General features: G+C 42.8%; 1 protein-coding gene across 5 annotated transcripts in view; it reads right to left on the reverse strand.

Moving 5' to 3' along the window:
- ARNT2 (aryl hydrocarbon receptor nuclear translocator 2) overlaps window positions 1-14,705 on the reverse strand; it is a 182,129-nt gene that overhangs the window by 124,190 nt on the left and 43,234 nt on the right. The window contains exon 2 of one of the 5 annotated variants that reach the window (XM_089687646.1): window positions 11,837-11,949. The exons of the other annotated variants lie outside the window; for them this stretch is intronic. The gene's annotated coding sequence lies outside the window, so the exon portion shown is untranslated. The remainder of the gene's footprint in view (window positions 1-11,836; window positions 11,950-14,705) is intronic. 5 annotated transcript variants of the gene reach the window in all.

Raw genomic sequence — 14,705 nt, forward strand, 5'->3', positions numbered from 1 at the left:
TAACTGGTCTGCTGGGTTGAAGATGGATCAGAGCACCTGTCAGCTTTTATTGCTGTCTGTGCCCCCGATAGGGAGATTCACCCTCTCTATTTGTGTTGTTTACTGTTATCAATGAAAGTGAAAGAAAATCCCTGTGGGTTGTCCCCAGAATAGTAATACTGGAGAAATTCCAATGGGGACACTAGTTCTGGTGACCTGGAGGCCCCAAGAGATTCCCTTAATTTGTAGGGATTTTCTCTCACCTGTTTGGCTATAAAGGAAAGGGAAATCTCCTCAATGGGACACAGATGGTGAGAAACAAAATCTGACAAGGGTCATAACCCTCCCTTACTCTATCCAAAATGAAAAGTTTTGCCTAAAGTTCTACTTTATCTTGTCAAACGCAGAATAAATACATGGGCCAGTCTGCTGGAAAGAAATCTGTGTGTGCCATCATGTGGTCATATTTAGTATTACACCTCAACCTATTACACCAGCAAACATTCTATTATACTGCTATGGGCAACTTCAGCAACCTGCAAACATAACTTATGAAATATTATGTTATACCCAATATTATGGGTTAAAAACCTAATAAACAATAATTCCTGTGCAAAAAACATTTTCCTGATAATTCACGACTAATATTTGTTCACAGGACTGTGAAAAAGGCACTTCTTTTGTGGATTACAGGGTATAACCTGGGAAATCAGACACTGTAAGGGTAGAATGTGTCTAAACCAGCCTTTTTTGAACCAAGGTGTCCAGACACCCTGGGGCGCCTTCAGGCTTGTTCAGGGGTGCCTTGGCTAAATGCCTAAAATTTGGCAAAAAATTGTATGCAGGTGGAGTAGCCTCCCTAGCGGTCTGATAATGTCCATATTTCTGGGCTCAAAGCAGTACATTTTTTTGCATGGAAATATGTAGTTTTTTTTATTGTAGGCCTGTAATTTGTAGGAATAACTCACTGAAATCTGTCTGAACAAGAGTCTAGTAAACATCCCGGATATGTTAAAATTTGAAACACGAAATCATAAATTATAATTTAATAAATAATCATTAAAAATAATAATAATACATTTAATTCAATATTATAATCAAACCAAAAACACTGAAATTTGAAATATAGCACCAAGTTCGCACATCACTGAGCAAAGTCGCGAAATCGTCTTCAGTATCTGATGATGAATTTCCCCACAAATCATTATCACTCAATTCTGCAAGTGGTTCTGATTTACTATCGCTGTTCTCTAGCTGGTCTAAAACCACTTTTGACCTAAAGGGAAGCTTTTTGGACGCCATGGACGTTTCTCAGTTTCCAGGCAGAAAGAACAGTAAAAATGCAGGCAGGGCACAGGACAAAGCACTCGGGACAAAATGTATGTGAAATGCTTTGATACAGGAATGTTTTACTATGTGATTTTAGTGAATTTAGTGAATGTCACTTTTACAGGAAGATAGATGCTGGCATTGGCCGGAGAACATTGCTGGGGACATTGCAGGGGGGACATCGCGGGAGCGCAGGACAAGGTAAGTGAAGAAGAGATCCCGGAGCAACACTGCAGTGTATTCCCGAGTGTAGCTCGGGGTTACCGCTTGTGGTGCTGAAACTTTACCCCGAGCTACACTCGGAAATACCTCCAGGGAGGTTAAGTCTGCCTTTTAAAGCGGAGTTCCACCCAAAAGTGGAAGAGGCTTATCTGCCTCCCCCTCCACTGCCACATTTGGCACTTTTTGGGGGGGAGCAGCTACCTGGTTTTGACAGGTCCTCGAATAAAAAGATAACAAAAAGAGGGCACACCGGCCTAGTGCATTATCGTAAAAAAATATTTATTAAAAGGATAAAAAGTAAGAAAAAGGCACATCACACTAAACAGCGGTGTACAATCCACACTGCATCTAAGTCCAAAAACGCGTTAGCCAGTTGGAAGTCCAGGGTTCCATTTTTTGGACTTAGATGCAGTGTGGATTGTACACCACTGTTTAGTGTGATGTGCCTTTTTCTTATATGTCCATTGTGAGTATGATACTTACTTTTTATCCTTTTAATAAATATTTTTTATGATAATGCACTAGGCCGGTGCGCCCTCTTTTTGTTTTCTTTGTATTCAGTGACTTTGGACTACCCCGGTCCGTTGAGGTCAGCAAGGAGTGTATATTCCAGGACATCTGAATTGTCACCTTAGCCTCTGCTGAGTCCATCCCCAGCACAGGAGTACAGAGTTTGCTGTGTTTGCTTTGACAGGTCGCCGCTCCCATTTCCTGGCTCGAACTGAGCCGGAAGTTTGCCCCCCATAGTCCGCTGGGACATTTTACAGGTCCCAGAGGACTGCGGCCCATTCACAAAGAGCGTTTCGCGCATGCCTAGTAGGAAACTGGTTGTGAAGCCACAAAGCTTTACTGCCGGTTTCCCTTAGGCAAGATGGAGGCACCAGCACCCGACAGCCAACTGAAGAATCGGCTTGGGGTAAGGACACTGCTGGATACCTGGACAGGTAAGTGCCCTAATATTAAAAGTCAGCAGCTACAGTGTTTGCAGCTACTGACTTTTAATTTTTGGAAGGGGGGAAGCGTAACGCCTTTAGCTTCACAAAGCTACATGTTTTTATTGTGCACTTTTACGACCTTCTAGCTTTCGGCTTCCTAACAACCAATGGCATCATCAGTTTATAAAGAAGACATCGGGTGCCTGCACGACATCCTTGTTTGCCCCTCCCCTGCCTCTCCATCAGTACTGGGGTCATTTTAGCTGAGTGATGACTGGAAACTGAGGGAGAACACTGCAATACTAGTCAGTACTAGTGTGAGCAGAGGTATATTTGCTTTGGAAGAATAAATCACCTCTAACATTGGGTGTACTTTGTGTGTGGATGTTGTTGTGTAAAACTATTAGTTTACGTTTTTTATGTTTTAGAATTGGGTGCCTTGAGAGTGTAAATAATTTTAGAGGGTGCATTGACTGAAAAAAGGTTGATAAACACTGGTCTAAGGGCTCATTCACACTTGGCTGTTTTACCAACCCCTATAGCTTTTGGCAAGCGTTGGTCCGGCGTTTGCGGAGCGTTTTTTAACGCTCCGCAAACGCCGCATGCGTGGTTTAGCGGCGGTTGCTAGGCGTTTACCGAGCATTAATAAGGCCCCACAAACGCCTTTAATGCAGTTTGAGTGGTGTTACCGCTCCGCAAACGCGGCGCAACCGCGTCGCAACTGCGTCGCAACCGCACCACAAACGCTGGCCGGGCGTTTGCAGACCGGCACCATAGACGAGAATAGGAGGCTTCAACGCCTCCTGACTCGACCAGAGGCATCCGTTTTGCCGCGACGCAACGCTCCCGTTAGAACAGCACCATGTGCTGTAATGTGCAGAATTGGCAGAGGCATTTGGGAAGAGGTAAAAACGCCTCCCAAACACCTCTCTGCCGCCTGCACACAACGCTAGTGTGAACGTAGCCTTAATCTCCCTTTTTTCTGAAGTCTGACTTTTGTTTGATCCATGCTTCAGAGTCTACTGACAGGCGGTGAGGAAGCAATGCGATGCCTCCTCACCTCCTGTTTTAACTCCACAAACGCGCTGCCACTCTACCCTAACACAGTCACAATATAATCTCTAATTCTTTACAATTCCTTAGTTTATGGAAAAATGCTTATTTACTGAACAGAACAAGTTTGAGGTGAGTTATATTTGGGATCAACAACTTACAGCACCCCAAGAGAAATCTAGTCATGTTCATTCCAAAGGAAAAAAGGCAGTCATAGGCTTCTAGTCTGCTCCTAAATCTCCCTGTTATTTGATTGATGGTGCTACAGCTCAGTTTGGGACTTAAAGCAAAGTTCCACTCACTCTGTAAAAAAATAAAAGTCAGCAGCTACAAAAACTGTAGCTGCTGACTTTTAAAAAACAGCCACTTGCCTGTCCCACGATCCTGCGTTGCCCCCGTCGCAGTCCGTTTCACCGGCCGTCCTGTATTCCAGGCGCCGGCATCTTCAGTGTGGGCACCCGGCTGTGATAGCTTGCCCACAGCGCATGCGCGAGTAGTGCTGCTCTTTCTGAATGGCCCGTCGTCTTCTGGGACCTGTCACGTGTCCCACAAGACTTCGGGGAGGGAGAATAGTAGGACAACTTCCGCTTCCGATCGCCTAGCAGAAGTGGGAGCGGATACCTGTCAAATTCGGGTACTCGTTCCCCGCCAGCTCCCCAAAGGTGCCAATCCTTAATGGGGAGCGGGGGGACCAATCTTTAAAGCGGAACTTCCCCTTTTGGGTGGAACTCCACTTTAAGCTGGCTATACATCAGTAGATTCTCAAACTAAACTTGGTACAAAAATTCTCACTACATTCCCTGACTTGACGAAAAGTCATTAGAAAGCACTTTAAAATTTCAATTGCTATTAACATCCAATTTTTGAATGAATGGACTTTAACAAACAAAAAACCACATACACTGTTAAAAATGAGTTTGTTTGAGAAAAAAATCCATCCTGCTCCCTTCAATTTTCTCATCACTGCGGGTGAAAACAAACATATTTGACATATTAATGATTAGAAAATTGAACGATTGTTCTCAAAATTTTGAGTGGAATTCTACTGGTGTACAGCTAGCTTTAGCCTTCTAAATTCTATGGCTGCAACCATTCCTGCAGACATAACATTAGGAAAGAAAGCGGTTTACTCTATTGCACAGATGTCAAACTGGTGGCCCTCCAGCTGTTGCCAAACTACAAGTCCGAGGAGGCATTGCAAGATTGACAGTTCCAAGCATGACTCCTAAGGCAGAGGCACGATGGGACTTGTAGATTCACAACAGCTGGAGGGCCACCAGTTTGACACCCCTGGAAGCAAATCATCTGTCCCTTTGTCGTCCTCACTTGTCCCTCTTTTTGGTCTCACGTAAAGACCGCTAAAATACTATTTAAAGCGGTGCTCAACTCCCCTCAATCCCCACATATTTCCCACTTACCTGCAGTGCTCTTCAAAGCTCATACTCACCCACACAGTGACTCCATTGTTGTCCCACTGCAATATGATGTTCGGGTGCCACACAGTGGGTCCCGCACCGCCACCGTGGTCCTCTTCAGCTGGCTGCCTATTTTGGGTGTAGGCAGCCAGCTCTGATGATCCATCAGGCCCACCCCTGGCCTAGAGTTCAAGTAGGAAACAAAGTAAAGCCCAACTCCAGCTACAACTTTGTAAGTGGTTACAGCAGCTGTTTTTTTTACTTTTGGAAAAAAAGGTTTAAGCCAGGGGTGGGCAATTCATTTTCTCAAGAGGCCATGTGAGAAACTGGGACTTTTGTGGATGGCTGAACTTAATTCTGCTTAACATTAATTTTAGACTTGAAAAGGTCTGTATGTATGTAAACATATAGAAAACAAAACACTGCACTGGGAATAATAGGTACAACCAGGGGCGGACTGACCATTTGGAAACTCGGGCACTGCCTGAGGGCCCGAGGTCAGTAGGGGGCCCCATGAGATGCCCCTGGTACCTTTTTCATAGGCTTTTTTGAGTTTGGGCAAGGACACAGGGGCCCCATGATCCCCTATTGCCCGGGGGCCCCATGAGTTTTCAGTCCGCCCCTGGGTACAACTGCTCATGGAATAGGTCTCTTTCAGATGGGTGGTTGGGGGGGGGGGTAAAAATGGGTGACTGAGCCTCGGTTATGCCAAAGAAGACAAAGGACGCAAGGAAAACTTGACTGAAGCTGTACAACTTCTCTACTATATGAAATAAAGTGTTTTCCTTGATATCTGTGCCCTTGTCTCATTACTTTCTGTACCAGGTGACACCAGTCAAAAGTAAAGATTCGTTTGGGTTGTAAAGCTGGGCATAGATGATTAGCTTTTTTCCAGTGGGCTGAATGGAAAAAAAACAACTAACAAATTAGGTAGTTTTAATTTAAAAAAAAAAGGAAGCTTTAATGTCGCTTTAACTGTCCAGAGGGTTTGAGAAACAGGTGGTTTTCAGGTCATTTTTCTATTTACAGCCCCATAGGTCATAATTTCTTAATAATAATTATTCCTCTTCATTTAAGCCAGACAGTCATAAAACACAAAACCCTTCTTGGCTTTACTATGGCAAAAAAGCAAAACAGATGTTTCATTTACAAGGAAACTTCACTGAAGTTTTAAAAACTTAGTTAACCACTTGACTTCCGGAAGGTTTTACCCCCGTCATGACCAGGCCATTTTTTGCTATTCAGCACTGTGCTACTTTAACTGGTAATTGTGCGGTCCATGCAACACTGTACCCAAACCAAATTTATATATATATTTTTTCACAAAAATAGAGCTTTCTTTTAATGGCATTATATCACCACTGTTTTTTTTTAATTTTTTACTATAAACAAAAAAAGAGCAACATTTAAAAAAAAAAAAAAAATATTTTATTTTCTGCTATTAAACATATACTATAAAAATTCAAAAAAAATTTTTTTGCTCATAAATTTAGACCAAAAGGTATTCTGCTACATGTCTTTTAAAAAAAAATCCCAATAAGTGTATATTATTTGGTTTGCATGAAAGTTATAGCGTCTACAAACTATGGAATATATATTTTATTTTTTAAAACTAATAATGGCTGCAATCAGCAACTTATAGTGGGACTGTGATAATGTGGTGGGCAATCTGACACTAGCTGATGCTGGCTGGGGGGTACACTGACTAACACTGACATCAGTAGTGACACTAATACAGTGATCAGTGCTAATATTTTACACTGTCACTGTACTAATGACACTGGCTGGGAAAAGGTTAACATCTAGGGGCAATCAAGGGCTTAACTGTGCCTAAAAATGAGGAATGTGTGTGATAATGTATGTGCTGCTTTTCCTAAGCAATCTTGTCAGTACATAGAGCTCTGTGTTGTTTACTAACACAGAGCTCTCTTCTGTGAATCAGTGAACCGATTAGCAGGTCCCGGCACTCATTCATTCGCCAGAACCCACTTTTCGGCTTGTGCTGTAACGAATCACAGCATAGCCAGAGTTGTGGGTGTGTGTGCTCTACCCGGAAGCGCTGATCACGTACCAGATATGTGATCTAGTGCAGAGCAGCCGCCCTGCAGCAGTATATCTATATGGGGCAGTCGGGAAGCAGTTAACCTGGCAGTAGTAGCAGTAATTACTTAGACCTGTAATACCACTGCCTTTACATGGCATGGGCGCTTTCCAATATCATCAGGGTAAAACACAGCAATTCACAACTATATCTGATGCATGCAATTGTTTTACCCAGAGGTGCCTGTACATATCTTTAGTTATTCTAAAAAATATAAGTTGCTGTAATTATAATAAACACAACAACAAAGAATAACCATCCAAATCATTGGTGTGAGTGGGATTGTGAACCCCAGGGGAGAATAGCCCCTTAATTCATTGGTGTCTATGGCATAGTGGCACTAGAAGAGATAACCCCCCCCCCCAAACAAAAAAATCACTGGTGGCATTGGTAGGGCCCAGGAAATCCTTCAAGTCAACAGTGTCAGTGGTCTAGTGGCCCCCAGGGTAGAATGGCCCACCTGAATTATTGGTGTCAATGGCGGTGCTTAACTTTAGCACAGAAGCCAGCACCACCCACATATGAAGACTGATAATCCCATGCTCTTTCTACCTGTGTCTCTTCTAATGATGTCTTTCATAGGCACTATTTCTTTCAGTCGGGTGAAGGTCAAATGGCCCATGGAGTAATTTCTGCTCTATACTTTCATTCATAAAAAGTAGTGTTAGTAGTACTCAGTTGTTTTTATTCGGTAAGACAGTGGACCTAGGCCCATCAGAGGATCCTTTGGTTCTCCAGTAAGCCAGTCTGAAGCAGTGGCCCTGCAGGTGGAAGGTTGCAGTCATGGCCCTGTGGTTGCGAACCACTGCTCCAGAAGATAACTAAAGTTATATGCAGATTTCTTTCCACAAGCAGATTCATTCCATAATTCCTTTATAATTGCTAAATAACTAATTTAAGAGACCAACAAGGCAAATAGGTGGTTTGAGGGATTGTAAAGGTTATACAATCATATAAAATCAAGTTCCCCAATGAATAAACTGAGGGGAAAGAGAAGCCAAGAAGATGATATATCTTTGCTGCTGCACTCAGGAAATGCGAGAGAGATTCCTATAGTAGGTAAATAGGCTACTCCTATGCTCTCAATAACAATGGTGATATAGTAAACTCAATTGGTAAAGGAGCCGATATGGTTGAGCCCAGAACTCAGATGTTATCCCAACCTGGGTCCACTGAAAATGATGGTTATAGTTTAAAAGGCGTGCTGGTGTTCCTCTCCAATTATGTCAAGAAGCCAATAGCTCCCAAAATAGTTTGACCCAAATATAGAGTATTATATGGGTCTCTTATTCACCTGCAGTAAAGCACATGGCTGTGTCCCTCAGAATTTCAAAAGAAACTCGGGCTCGGACTCTGATCGAGGTGTGGCTTCAAGACGTGGCTGTCAATTATTCCCAAGTGTCTTCTCAGGGATGAATTACAGCCATTCAGCTAGGCTAGAGAAGGATGGCTGGGTGCTGCAGAGCAGTGACATCACAACAATTTTTAGTCCAGCCAAATTTCTTTCAGCCCCATAAAATAAGCTCAATATCTCCATATGGACCTGGAGCTGCGGAAAAACATTGTAGTGCATGGAGTTTGTGCATTGCACTTGTGATGCACTGATCCCTCTGTAGTTGTTGCAAAAAGTAGTAAATGCACAATGTTCATTTAATTCTGATAATCAGGGGATCAGCTCACCGATCCCCTGATGATCATAGCAGAGTGGGTGGATGACAAATCTGTGTCAGCTCAGTTTCTGCAGAGGGGACACAAACAGAACCCGCTCTGCTCTATTCGTGGCTGGCAGTAAACGGACTCTGCTGTCCGTTTACACCTGACTACTGTCCGATCAGCTTCACCTAAACAGAAGAGGAGGGATCCCTTCTGTTTTTTTTTAGCAGACCGGATGAGACCCAGGATAGGTGGGAATAACGTACACAAGTTCATTTACACCTGCCTGTCCATAGAAATGCATGGATTTTCCGATCAGGTCCGCTTGAAAAAACTGACAGGCAGACCTGATCGGATCACCCATGTGAAATGAGATTTTTGGCCAGGTACTTAGCCACTTTAATAGATGCAGTCATGACTGATAAATTTCCACCAGACTCAAACGTATTTTAAATTGTATTTATTGAGCCAGGTGCTGCACAAATTTCAGCAGATTCCTGCTGAATCGAGCTGTCTGTGGCCAGGTTCAGAAATCAACAATTCCATTAATGTCACCCTTTTGTAAACACAAGGGACAATTCTGTCACATAGCTAGACAATGCGAATCAGGAGCAGTGAAGCTGATTTGTGGCAGAATTATGACAAATATATTATACTACATTCATAAATTCCCCCTTACATTGTGTGTGTATATATATATACAGGTGAAACTCAAAAAAATAGAATATCGTGCAAAAGTTCATTTATTTCAGTAATGCAACTTAAAAGGTGAAACTAATATATGAGATAGACTCATTACATGCAAAGCAAGATAGTTCAAGCCGTGATTTGTCATCATTGTGATGATTATGGCTTACAGCTCATGAAAACCCCAAATCCACAATCTCAGAATATTAGAATATGACATGCAATCAATAAAACAAGGATTGTACATAGAACAATATTGGACCTCTGAAAAGTATAAGCATGCATATGTACTCAGTACTTGGTTTGGGCCCCTTTTGCAGCAATTACTGCCTCAATGCGGCGTGGCATGGAAGCTATCAGCCTGTGGCACTACTGAGGTGTTATGGAAGACCAGGATGCTTCAATAGCGGCCATCAGCTCTTCTGCATTGTTCGGTCTCATGTCCCTCATCTTTCTCTTGGCAATGCCCCTTAGATTTTCTATGGGGTACAGGTCAGGCGAGTTTGCTGGCCAATCAAGCACAGTAATCCCACGGTCATTGAACCAGGTTTTGGTGCTTTTGGCAGTGTGGGCAGGTGCCAAGTCCTGCTGGAAAATAAAGTCAGCATCCCCATAAAGCTCGTCTGCGGAAGGAAGCATGAAGTGCTCCAAAATCTCCTGGTAGACGACTGCGTTGACTCTGGACTTAATGAAGCACAGTGGACCAACACCAGCAGATGACATGGCTCCCCAAATCAACACAGACTGTGGAAACTTCACACTGGACTTCAAGCATCTTGCAGTGTGTGCCTCTCCATTCTTCCTCCATACTCTGGGTCCTTGGTTTCCAAATGAGATGCAAAAGTTGCTCTCATCAGAAAAGGAGGACTTTGGACCACTGAGCAACAGACGAGGTCTGTTTTTCTTTAGCCCAGGTAAGACGCTTCTGACGTTGTTTGTTGTTCAGGAGCGACTTGACAAGAGGAATACGACATTTGAAGCCCATGTCCAGGATCTGTCTGTGTGTGGTGGCTCTTGATACACTGACTCCAGCCTCAGTCCACTCCTCGTGAAAGTCCTCAACACTTTTGAATGGCCTTTTCCTGACAATCCTCTCCAGGCTGCGGTCATCCCTGCTGCTTGTGCACCTTTTTCTTCCACACTTTTCCCTTCCACATAACTTTCTATTAATGTTCTTTGATACAGCACTTTGGGAACATCCAATTTCTTTTGCAATTACCATTTGAGGCTTTCCCTCCTTATGGAGGGTGTCAATGATGGTTTTCTGCACAACTGTCAGGTCAGCAGTCTTTCCCATGATTGTGATTCCTACTGAACCAGACTGAGAGACCATTTAAAGGCTCAGGAACCCTTTGCGGGTGTTATGGCCTAATTAGCTGATTAGCGTGGGACACTTTGAGCTGAGAATATTGCACCTTTTCACAATATTCTAATTTTCTGACATTGTGGATTTGGGGTTTTCATGAGCTGTAAGCCATAATCATCACAATTATGAGAAATCATGGCTTGAACTATCTTGCTTTGCATGTAATGAGTCTATCTCATATATTAGTTTCACCTTTTAAGTTGCATTATTGAAATAAATGCACAATATTCAAATTTTTCGAGTTTCACCTGTATATATATATATATATATATATAAAATTATAAATACATTTTTTTCCTTTGTTTATAAGTGATCGCATACCTTCTGTTTTCAGCTGCATGAAGTCAGAGAACTGGGGGAGCAGAAACAGCAGCAATCTGATCTGACTGACTGTGTGTATATGTGCGAGGGGGGGGGGACTGTCAGCACAAGTCTAATCATTGGTGGAAAGCAGGCTCCAAGCACAGCCAGAAAACTGATCACTGTGCTCTCATGCCTAGTGTTGTCACCATATAATGAAATGTATAGGGTGGAGCCTATGTGACATCATCAAGCAAACAACCGCAGTGAGGTTTTCGGTGGGGGGGGGGGGGGGGGTACTGTCAGCACAAGTCTAATCATTGGTGGAAAGCAGGCTCCCAGCACAGCCAGAAAACTGATCACTATGCTCTCATGCCTAGTGCTGTCACCATATAATGAAACGTGTAGGGTGGAGTCTACGTGACATGTGACATCATCACGCAAACAACCGCAGTGAGGTTTCTGGATTCAGCCTTGGATATTTGTGATATGCATATCTGCTTTTATATACCATTTGTGTGAATACTTTATCTTTTAATAAATTCTATTATTTTATACTACACTATAAAGCTGTTCATTTCTATATCTTCTATGAGTGGAGCATCTATTTGAGTCTGGTGTTTGCGGATCACTGATGGAAAGTGCCTAATATTTCACTGTCTAATATGAGAGGGCCAAAAAACATCCTCCCGAGCATCTAGTACAGATAGTGTCTGTGGACTGCTGATTAAAAGCACTGTTTGACGGTTCAACATGTGGAGGTCAATACATTATATAAGGAGCTTATGTTACTCACCATTGGTGGAATTTGGGTGAACATTTCTGCACAGATTTTCCTCCAAGGTTCGGAGGTGTCCACACTTCTTGTTTATTTTGATGCTGATTTGATGAGTTTTCAACTCTCTTCACCTGAAGGATTGAGTTACATGCCGGGTGTGTGCTGTCCTGAGCAGTATATATATATATATATATATATATATATATATATATACACACACATACATATATATATATATATACACATACACTATATTGCCAAAAGTATTAGGACACCTGTCTCTACACGTGCATGAACTTTAATGGCATCCCAGTCTTAGTCCATAGGGTTCAATATTGAGTTGGCCCCACCCTTTGCAGCTACAACAGCTTCAACTCTTCTGGGAAGGCCGTCCTCAAGGTTTAGGAGTGTCTTTATGGCAATGTTCTTGCAGAAGCGCATTTGTGAGGTCAGGCACTGATGTCGGATGAGAAGGTCTGGCTCGCATTTTCTGCTCTAATTCATCCCAACGGATTGATGTCAGGACTCAGTGCAGGCTGGTCAAGTTCCTCCACCCCGAACTCGCTCATCCATGTCTTTATGGACTTTGCTTTGTACACTGGTGCGCAGTCATGTTGGGAAAGGAAGGGGCCTTTCCCAAACTGTTCCCACAAAGTTGAGAGCATGAAATTGTCGAAAATGTCTTGGTATTCTGATGCTTTAAGAGTTCCCTTCACTGAAACTAAGGGGCCAAGTCCAACCCCTGAAAAACAACCCCACACCATAATCCCCCCTGCACCAAACATTACACATGGCACAATGTAGTCAGACAAGTACCGTTCTCCTGGCAACCGCCAAACCCAGACATGTCCATTGGATTGCCAGACAGAGAAGCGTGATTTGTCACTCCAGAGAACACGTCTCCACTGCTCTAGAGTCCAGTGGCAGCGTGCTTTACACCACAGCATCCGGCGCTTTGCATTGCACTTGGTGATGTAAGGCTTGGATGCAGCTGCTTGGCCATGGAAACCCATTCCATGAAGCTCTCTACGCACTGTTGTTGTGCTAATCTGAAGGCCACACAAAGTTTGGAGGTTTTTAGATATTGACTCTGCAGACAGTTGGCAACTTCTGCGCACTGTGAGCTTCAGCATGTGCTGAGCCCGCTCTGTCATTTTATGTGACCTACCACTTCGTGGCTGAGTTGCTGTTGTTCCCACTTCCACTTTGTTATAATACCACTAACAGTTGACCGTGAAATATTTAGTAGCAAGGAAATTTCACGGCGGACTTATTGCACAGGTGGAAACCTATCATGGTAGCACACTTGAATTCACTGAGCTCCTGAGAGCGACCCATTCTTTCACAAATGTTTGTAGAAGCAGTCTGCATGCCTAGGTACACCTGAGGCCATGGAGGGGATTGGAATACCTGAATCCAATAATTTAGAGGGGTGTACCAATACTTTTGGCAATAAATATATATATATATATATAGTGTACAGTACTATGCAAAAAACGTAGGCAGGTATGAAAAATGCTAAGGAATGCTTTCAGAAATAGAAGTGTTAACAGTTTATTTTTATTAATCAACAAAATGGAAAGTAAATGAACAGAAGAGAAATCTAAATCAAATCAATATTTGGTGTGACAACCCTTTGCCTTCAAACCAGCATCAATTCTTCAATGCTTCTAGGTACACTTGCATTCGGTTTTTGAAGGAACTTGGCAGGTAGGTTGTTCCAAACATCTTGGAGAACTAAACACAGATCTTCTGTGTATGTAGGCTGCCTAAAATCCTTCTCTCTGCCTAAAATCTCTGCTCTTGCTTACTTAAATTGCTTAATCTTGTTTCCATGTCCTATGCATGAAATCATAGGAACTGGGGTGCAGAAAAATGGCAGCAGATGCTCTGGACTGATGAGTCAAAATTTGAAATCTTTGGCTGCAGCAGAAGGCACTTTTTTGGTGAAGGGCAGGAGAGCAGTACAATAATGAGTGTCTGCAGGCAACAGTGAAGCATGGTGGAGGTTCCTTGCAAGTTTGGGGCTGCATTTCTGTGAATCGAGTTGAAGATTTGGTCAGGATCAATGGTGTCCTCAGCGCTGAGAAATATAGGCAGATACTTATCCATCATGCCATAACATCAGGGAGGCATGTGATTGGCCCCAAATTTATTCTGCAGCAGGACAATGACCCCAAACATACAGCCAATGTCATTAAAAACTATCATAAGTGTAAAGAAGAACAAGGAGTCCTGGAAGTGATGATTTGGCCCCCACAGAGCCCTAATCGCCACATCATGGAGTCTGTCTGGGATTGAAGAGACAGAAGGATTTGAGGCAGCCTACATCCACAGAAGATCTGTGGTCAGTTCTCTAAAATGTTTGGAACAACCTACCTGCTGAGTTACTTTGTGCAAGTGTACCTAGAAGCATTGAAAAATGTATGCTGTTTTGAAGGCAAAGGGTGGTCACACCAATTATTGATTTGATTTGGATTTCTCTTCTGTTCATTTACTTTCCATTTTGTTAACTGCTGAAAATAAACTATGAATACTTCTATTTCTGTAATCATTCTTATCTTATAGCATTTTTTCCACACATGCCTAAAACTTTTGCACAATACTAATAATAGTATAATAAAACATAATAATATGAACAATGCCAGTGTTTTCTTTCATCCACACCAGGTTACGCCATTACCTGTCTGTGTTCATTTGTGATTTATGTGATTAAGAGCCTGTGTGGCCTTTGTTATGTGTTGAAACTACTCAGCAGGTAAAAAAGAAGATTGAAAGACACAAGTATGCCATCAGGAATAAGCGAGTGGAACAACCAACACACTTTAGCGTTAATATGGACACTCTGAGAGGGCGTTGATGGGTGGGGGTTGGGAGATGGAGGGGT

The sequence above is a fragment of the Staurois parvus genome, unplaced genomic scaffold (assembly GCF_062004578.1).
Source record: "Staurois parvus isolate SC_StPar_1 unplaced genomic scaffold, SC_StPar_1.0 ptg000432l, whole genome shotgun sequence".
In the NCBI taxonomy this organism is placed as follows: Eukaryota; Metazoa; Chordata; class Amphibia; order Anura; family Ranidae; genus Staurois; species Staurois parvus.